Genomic DNA, 8,561 nt, shown 5'->3' on the forward strand with positions numbered 1-8,561 from the left:
ACCTGACCAGCCAGGCGTGAGAGTTACTGTCACTCTCTACATCCTCTTCAGCTTTTGTATTGCCAGTTTTTTGGACTTGGGTCACTCTAATAGGTGTGTGGTGTTATCTCGTTTTAATTTGCATTTCTGGGGCACCTGGGTGGCTCAGTCGATTAAGCCTCTGACTTCTGCTCAGGTCATGATCTCACAGTTCCGTGAGTTTGAGCCCGGCACTGGGCTCTGTGCTGGCAGCTCAGAGCCTGGAGCCCGCTTCGGATTCTGTGTCTCCCTCTCTCTCTGCCCCTCCCCCACTCATGCTCTATGTCTCTCTCTCTCTCTCTCAAAAATAAATAAACAAACATTAAAAAAAGAGAGTTCTTTGTATGCTTTGGATAATATTCCTTTATCAGACATATCTTTTGCAAATATGCTTTTCCAGAGCATTTCCATTTTTAGGACTATATGCCACAGGTTTACTTGCACACAGGTACAAAGATGTATATGGACAAATAATATAAATAACAAATTAGATGATAAAAACAACAAATTAGAAGTGAGAAGCAGAAGTGACTCTGGCTGATGAGCAGAAAGTCATTTGTTATAAAGAAAACCGTTGAGAGGGCTAGAGAAGAGGCTTGATGACAATCTTCTAGAATTAAAGCCACAAACCACATATATAAATAGCCTGGTGAACAAAAGGCCCAGAACATTCTGCTGCCACCAAAAACTAGATGCTGTATTTGCAATGCCCCCAAGAACTTGACTGCAATTGCACCTGTCGCTCAGACCTGCACCACTAATGTCTCTTTTGCATCAGGAACTCATTTTGTAACCCATGCTGCCCCCAAGGCCATAAGGCTGTGACGCACCCTTGCCAGCATAATAGGTGTCCTGCACAAAGCCCGTTTCCTCCTGGGGTCCACTTCTGATTTGGAGATTGGCCTGGGTGCAACTGGTTGGTGGAGTTTCAGAGACTGCAGAATGTGTACTTCCACAAACATGAAAAGTATTCCAGGGGCGCCTGGGTGGCTCAGTTGGTTGAGCATCCGACTTCGGCTCAGGTCACGATCTCATGGTTCACAAGTTCGAGCCCCACGTCAAGCTCTGTGGTGACAGCACAGAGCCTGGAGTCTGCCTTGGATTCTGTGTCTCCCTCTCTTTCTACCCCTCCCGGATCATACTCTGTCTCTCTCTCTCAAATAAATAAATAAATAAATAAATAAATAAATAAATAAATAAGAAAAGTATTCCAAAGGAGTTGGCAAACCAGAAAACATGACAAATGTCCACTAAAGTGTCTGTCAGTTGGAGATACCTAATATATTACGGCACATGCATACATTAGAATACTATGTAGTTCTTGAACAAAATAAGGTAGTGTAAAGACTAATAATGTTGGGGAATCTTCAAGATATAATTAATGTGCATTATGTTCTATCATTTGTACTTTAAAAGAGCTGTACATATTTATATATTTGTCCATGTATACAAAAGTCTGGAAAGGTACACAAGAAACTGGTAACAATGGTTGCTTCTAGAGAAGGGAAAAAGGAGACGAGGATGGATGGGGACCTTATTGGTCTGAGTTCTACATATGCCACATGCATCTATAATCTATTCGAAAACTTTTTTTTAATGTTTATTTTTGAAAGAGAGAGAGAGTGAGACAGCGTGTGTGCACATGAATGGGGGAAGGGAAGAGAGAGAGGGGGACAGAGAATCTCAAGCAGGCCTTGCTGTCAGCACAGAGCCCAATGTGGGGCTTGAACCCACAAACCATGAGATCATGACCTGACAGAAGTCAAGAGTTGGACACTTAACCGACTGAGCCACACAGGCACACCTCAAAATTCTAAAAAGTAAAAATGTTTGCCACATATACAAACTGTGGCCATCAAACATTTGATAAACTGTATTAATTTTAGAATGTTTGGAAGCAGAACCAACCAATAGTGGGTATTATTAAAAGTGGGGTGCCTGGGTGGCTCAGTTGGTTAAGCGTCCAGCTGTTGATTTCAGCTCAGATCATGATCTCACAGTTTGTGAGATCGTAGGGCTCTGTGCTGACGGGGCGGAGCCTACTTGGGATTCTCTCTCTCTCCCTCGCTCTCTGCCCCTCCCCCACTTGCTTTCGCCAGGCATGCGCCCCGTGTGCCTGTCTCAAAACAAACAAACAAACAAACAAACTTAAAAAAAAAAGAAAGTAGTAGCACAAACGCCACTGATGCTGAGCCTCAACTTCTTCTGGGCTAAACGTTACTTATCTTATACCCACAGTTGGGAAACAGCGTCCATCTTTCCCATAAAATTGGCCTGCCTGGCTAGCACTCCCCATGCAGCCAGTTCAGATCTCTGAAGCGGTCAGTGACATTGAGGACACAGAGAACTGTTCATAGTTATTCCATCCTAAGAAGCAAGAAGCAGTCCCCTGCCCACCTCCAAAGTCCGTGGGAGGGTTTCGGTGATTCTTTTGTGAGAAGTTGAGAAAGATCCACGCGATACTACTAGGCCAGGAGATGGTATAACAAGATAGTTTTGCTGATCTGGACAGGAGATTGGGCCTGTGAACCACAGCCATTTTAACACCGAGCGAGACTCAAAATACCTTCGGGTGAATCGTTTGGGAGGCTTCCAGCAGCATAAACACAGTGCCCAACTAAAAGAGGCGTAAACAGCGAGGACATTCATTTTTTCACAAAACAAGAAGTCTGGCAAAGAGAATTCCAGAGCTGCCTCATTCAGAAGTTCAACAATGGCAGAGTTCTGGCTCGGTCTCTCTGATTTCCTCATGACTTTTTCTTCATGGTGACAAAGTGACTGTTGCCGGTCCCAGCACCATATCCTCACATGAGCTTACTGAAGGCACGAAGCATGAAGAACTTTCCGCATTGCTTGCTCTCGTGCTTTCTCTCCCTTGCTCACAGGCTGGCTCTCCTGTTTAAAAAAAAAAAAAAAATTTTTTTTTAATGTTTTTATTTATTTTTGAGACAGAGAGAGACAGAACATGAGCAGGGGAGGGGCAGAGAGAGAGAGGGAGACACAGAATCTGAAGCAGGCTCCAGGCTCCGAGCTGTCAGCACAGAGCCCGACGTGGGGCTCGAACTCACAGAGCGTGAGATCATGACCTGAAGCTGAAGTCAAGCGCTTAACTGACCGAGCCACCCAGGCACCCCCAGCTCTCCTGTTTTTAATCAGGGAGGAAAATCTTTCCCAGAAGCCCCCAGAAGATTTCTTCCCCAGATGCAATCGGTCGGAAGTGTGCTATATGCCCACCTCCAAACCAATCCCTAGCAAGGGGAGAAGGAATTACCATGTTTGTCTTAACCAATCACAGTTCATCCTCAGAAGGAGGTGGTGAATAGGGCTGCAAATTCCTTGTTTGTCTGAAATTCAGTTTTAACTGGGTGTGTTTATATTTTTTGTCTGAGACTCTGGCAGTGGTGCTGGGTGACACCTTCCTCATTTCTGAGTCTGTTGCCAGACCATACTTCACAAAATCAGCGTTTCATTAGCAAGAATAAGACAGTAGTGCCTAAGAGTAGCAACCAACCATCTGCCTCCTTGCTTTACAAGATTTCCTTTAACTTCTGTTCAAGAAAGTCCTGGCTCCTTTTGGCTCTCTGCCCCTCCCTGTTTGACAACAGCTGTGTCCCTGAGACATGATGGTGAAGGCCCAAGTAAATGACTTTGACTCTGTTGGGTGTCTGGTCACCAAGACTGCTATTAACTCTGGCAAAGTAAATATTGTCTCTACCAATAACAGCTTCGTTGACCTCAACTACATGGTCTACTTGGTCCAGTATGATTCCACCCATGGAAAGTTCAATGGCACAGTCCGGACTGAGAATGAGAAACTTGTCATTGATGGAAAGCCTATCTCAGTCTCCCTGGAGTAAGATCTCACTAACATCCAACGGAGTGAGGTTGGTGCTGAATTTATTGTGCAACCCACTGGTATCTTCACTACTCTGGAGAAGGCTGGGGCTCATTTGGAGGGTGGAGTCAAAAGGGTCATCATCTCTGCCTCTTCTGCTGATGCCCCCATATTTGTGATGGACTTGAACCAAGAGAAAGAGGTATGACAACTTTCTCAAGATAGTCAGCAACGCCTCTTGCACCACTAACCGCTTGAGCCCCTGGCCAAGGTTGTCCGTAACAACTTTGGCATCGCGGAGGGAATCATGACCACAGTACATGTCGCTACAGCCACCCAGAAAACCATAAATGGCCTCTCTGAGAAGCTATGTCATGATGGCTAAGAAGCCAGCCAGAACATCATCCCTGCTTCTACTGGTATTGCCAAGACTGTGAGCAAGATCATCCCTGAGCTGAACGGGAAATTCACTGGCATGACTTTCCGTATCCCCACCCATAATGTGTTGGTCATGGACTTGACCTACCATTTGAAGAAAGCTGCCAAATAGGACAACATCAAAAAGATGGTGAAGCAGGCATCAGAGGGCCCTCTCAAGTGCATCCTGGGCTACACTAAGGACCAGTTTCCTGCAGCTTTAACGGTGACACCCACTCTTCCACCTTTATTTAATGTGGTTTTCAAAAATTTTTAATGTGTATTTATTTTTGAGAGAGAGAGACAGAGCATGAGTGGAGGAGGGGCAGAAAGAGAGGGAGACACAGAATCCGAAGCAGGCTCCAGGCTCTGAGCTGTCAGCACAGAGCCCAACGCCGCGCTCAAACTCACAGACGGCGAGATCAAGACCTGAGCCAAAGTGGGATGCTTAACTGACTGAGCCACCCAGGCGTCCTTCCCACTCTTCCACTTTTGGCGCTGGGGCTGACATTGCCTTCAATGACCATTTTGTCAAGCTTATTTCCTTTGATGAAAATGAATCTGTCTCTAGCAATAGGGCGATGGACACATGGACTCCAAGGAATAAGAACCCTGGGAACACCAGCCCCAGGGAGAGGCATGTGAGCAAGACAGAAGCCCTCAGCTGCTGGGGTGTCCTTGCCCTACAGGGGTCCCTCGACATACTGAAAAATCGCTTGTCCTCAACACAGTTTCCATTCCAAACCCCCTGAAGAAGGGGAGGCATTTAGGGAGCCCTACCTGTCACGTACCATCAATAAGGACACTAAGAAAGAAAGCCCTGGTTTACATGGCCCGGAGTTTCCACAGAAACACAAAGGCACCCAATTCTGTCTGTATGTCTATCTCTCTTTCTGTGTATTGGTGGTGTGCTGGAGTGAGATACAAGATCACAGTTTTATAGTATTACAGAGTAAAAGCTCAATTTTCAGGGTCAGCTGGCAAAGATGAACAGTGACAGAGGAAGATGCGAGTAGAGCATGTTACAACCTGCAATTGACATCTGGGGGATCCAAAGGTTTAAAAGCCACCACCCAGTGTGCTTCAGTTTTTCTGTGGGGCATCTAAAGAAGGGGGAAACAACAGCCCAGCTGCTTCCTGAGACTCTGGTGTTTTTGTGGAACTTGATGTGATCTTGATGTGGAAGATTTGAGTATTACTGCCTCTTTCTTTTTTTTTTCTTTTTTTTTTTTCAATATATGAAATTTATTGTCAAATTGGTTTCCATATTTCACCCAGTGCTCATCCCAAATATTACTGCCTTTTTCAAAGACTGCTTGAGACCGAAGATCACAGTGCCATAGAAATGAGAGAGAACAGGAATGTTTCCTTTGGGAGTCAGTGCTATTTCAACACAAGTTTTACGCGTTTATGTGAGGGGATGATTATGACATAAGTAATGAAAAGGCATTTCTGGGGCTTGATTTTAAGTGTGATTCCTGGGACTCTACTGATAGATACACGCAGACCTACAACTCCTTTGCTGAGTCACCAGCTTACCACTGCTAGGGGGCTGCCCCAGCTCCCACAGGCCCGTATAAAACTGTTGGTTTGCCAGACTCTCATGAACTCTGGCCCATAGCCTAGGCAGCTGTTGGAAATTCTGGCTGACAGACCGGAAACCGCGAGGCAACTCTTTTTAGGGTGTCCCCTCTGGGAGTCAAAAATCAAATGGCTTGCATGGACATCCTTACTGGGATCCTATCTGCTAAACATCTATATTTTCTCAGGTTGGCTAGTGATAAACTTTAGATATATTCATGAGAAAATAGTATCCATTTCCTCAACTATATTTATGTTGTAGACTTGATTAAAGAACAGCTATGTCAGTTCTTTTTTTTTTTTTTTTTTTTTTTTTTTTTTTTTTTTTTTTTTTTTTTTTAATTTATTTTTGGGACAGAGAGAGACAGAGCATGAACGGGGGAGGGGCAGAGAGAGAGAGGGAGACACAGAATCGGAAACAGGCTCCAGGCTCCGAGCCATCAGCCCAGAGCCTGACGCGGGGCTCGAACTCACGGACTGCGAGATCGTGACCTGGCTGAAGTCGGACGCTTAACCGACTGCGCCACCCAGGCGCCCCAGCTATGTCAGTTAATGTGACAGATTGTGCATTTATCCGTTTCCCTTCCAAATCCCCACTGTAATAACAGTAAAGAAATAAAAAGACCATAAACCTATAGGGCTAAAGAGGGGGGAGGAGATGATAAGAGTTAAGAAATGTCAACACAGGGGCTCCTGGGTGGCTCAGTCGGTTTAGCCTCTGACTCTTGATCTCAGCTCAGGTCATGATCTCACGGTTTCTGAGTTCAAGCTCCACAGCAGCCTCTCCACTGATGGCCTGGAGCCTGCCTGGGATTCTGTTTCTCTTCTCTGCCCCTCCCCTGCTTGTGCGTGCACTCTCTCTCTCTCTCTCTCTCTTCCTCAAAATAAATAAATAAACTTTAAAAAATTATATAAAAAAAAAAAAAAGAAAGAAACGTCAACACAATTCTGGAAAACGAAAGCCGGGGGAGGAGTAATACAACTGATTTAGTAGAACGGAGAAGCTTAAGCCTAAGGGCGCTCATGGGAGGGAGGGCTGCTGCAGGTGGAGGTAGGGAGTGGAGGGCACACCAATAAAGAGAAAGCTAATTGGGCAGCAGGAACCGAAGGTACGGTGTCTGTCTGCAACCACTGATTGGTTCTTGTCCCTACCCTTTTGCCTTTCCGGGATGTTACGTAAATGGAATCGTACCTACCATGTGTAAGGTTTTTTCAATTTTTTTTTTTTTTAACACTTATTTATTTTTGAGAGATGGAGCGAGACAGAGCACGAGGGGCGGGGGGAGGGGCAGAGAGAGGGGGGTCACAGAATCCGAAGCAGGCTCCAGGTTCTGAGCTGTCAGCGTAGAGCCCTAGAGCCCGACGTGGGGTTCGAACCCACGGACTGCGAGATCATGACCTGAGCCAAAGCTGGATGCTTAACGACTGAGCCACCAGGCGCCCCCTGTAAGTTTCTGAATCTGGCTTCTTTCATTGAGCATAATGCATTTGAGAGTTATTTGTGTTGTGGTAACAGTGCCATTTTCCTAATGACTAACTAGCGACCCATTTTATAGATGTGCTACAATTTTTTGGACTGTTTCCAGGTTTTGGTGATGACAAACAATGCTACTGTCAACATTTGTGAAGTGGTTTTCAGTTATTCTGTAAATACAGGCTTTTATTTCACTTGGGCAAATAACATGGGGTGAGATTTCTGGGTTCTGTGGTATGTGTGTGTTTAAGTTTGTAGGAAACCTTCGAACTGTTCTTCAGAGTGGCTGAACTATTCTACACCCTCCTGAGCAATATGTGACAGTTTTGGTTCCTCCACATTCTTAACAGCCCTCTGTATTGTCATATGTATTTTGTTTTATTTCTTTATTTTTTTAACTTTAGCCACTCTAACAGGTAGATGGTGATATCTTAGTGTGTGTGTGTATGTGTGTGTTTAAGCATAAAATTCAATAGTTTTTAGTATATTCACAAAGTTGTGCAACCACCACCACTATCTTATTCTAGAACATTTCCATCAGTCCCTGCTTGGACTGAATTGACCCACAAGTTCATGTTGAAGTCATCTTCCTCAAGTTGAAGGTATTTGGAGATTGGGATCTTTGGGAAGTAATTAGAGACAGATGAGGTTATGAGGGTGGGGTCCCCCTGATGGGATTCGTGCACTTATAAGAAGAGGTGGAGGGGCGCCTGGGTGGCTCAGTTGGTTGCGCGTCTGACTGCATCTCAGGTCGAAATCTCGCGGTCTGTGAGTTCGAGCCCCATGTCAGGCTCCGTGCCCATCGCTGGGAGCCTGTTACGGATTCTGTGCCTGCCGCTCTCTGACCCTCTCCCGTCCGTTGTCTGTGTCAAAAAAGTAAATAAAGGTTAAAAACAAAATTAAAAAAAAAAAAAAGAAAGAAGAGGTGGAGAGGATTCTCTCTCCATATGCACACACCAGGAGTCGCAGAATAAAACCTACTTTGCCAGCACCTTGATCTTAGACTTCCCAGTCTCTAGATGCATGAAAAAGAAATTTCTGTTGTTTAGGCCACCCAATCTACAGTATTTTGCTATGACAGCTGCAGTTGATTAAGATAACCCACAGCAGAAGCCCTGTCACTACTAATCCCCTCTACACCCATCCTCTGACAATAACTAATCGACTTTTTGTCTCTATGGATTTGCCTCTGCTGGACAATCATATAAATGGGATCATATCATGCAGTACGTGGCC

The 8,561-nt window shown here is 45.1% G+C and overlaps 1 pseudogene; it reads left to right on the top strand.

Annotated features, from left to right (window-relative positions):
• Positions 1 to 3,641: 3,641 nt before the first annotated feature.
• Positions 3,642 to 5,022, top strand: LOC122215268 (annotated as a pseudogene).
• The last annotated feature ends 3,539 nt before the right edge of the window (positions 5,023 to 8,561 follow it).

The sequence above is a fragment of the Panthera leo genome, chromosome A3, assembly GCF_018350215.1.
Source record: "Panthera leo isolate Ple1 chromosome A3, P.leo_Ple1_pat1.1, whole genome shotgun sequence".
NCBI classification, from domain to species: Eukaryota; Metazoa; Chordata; class Mammalia; order Carnivora; family Felidae; genus Panthera; species Panthera leo.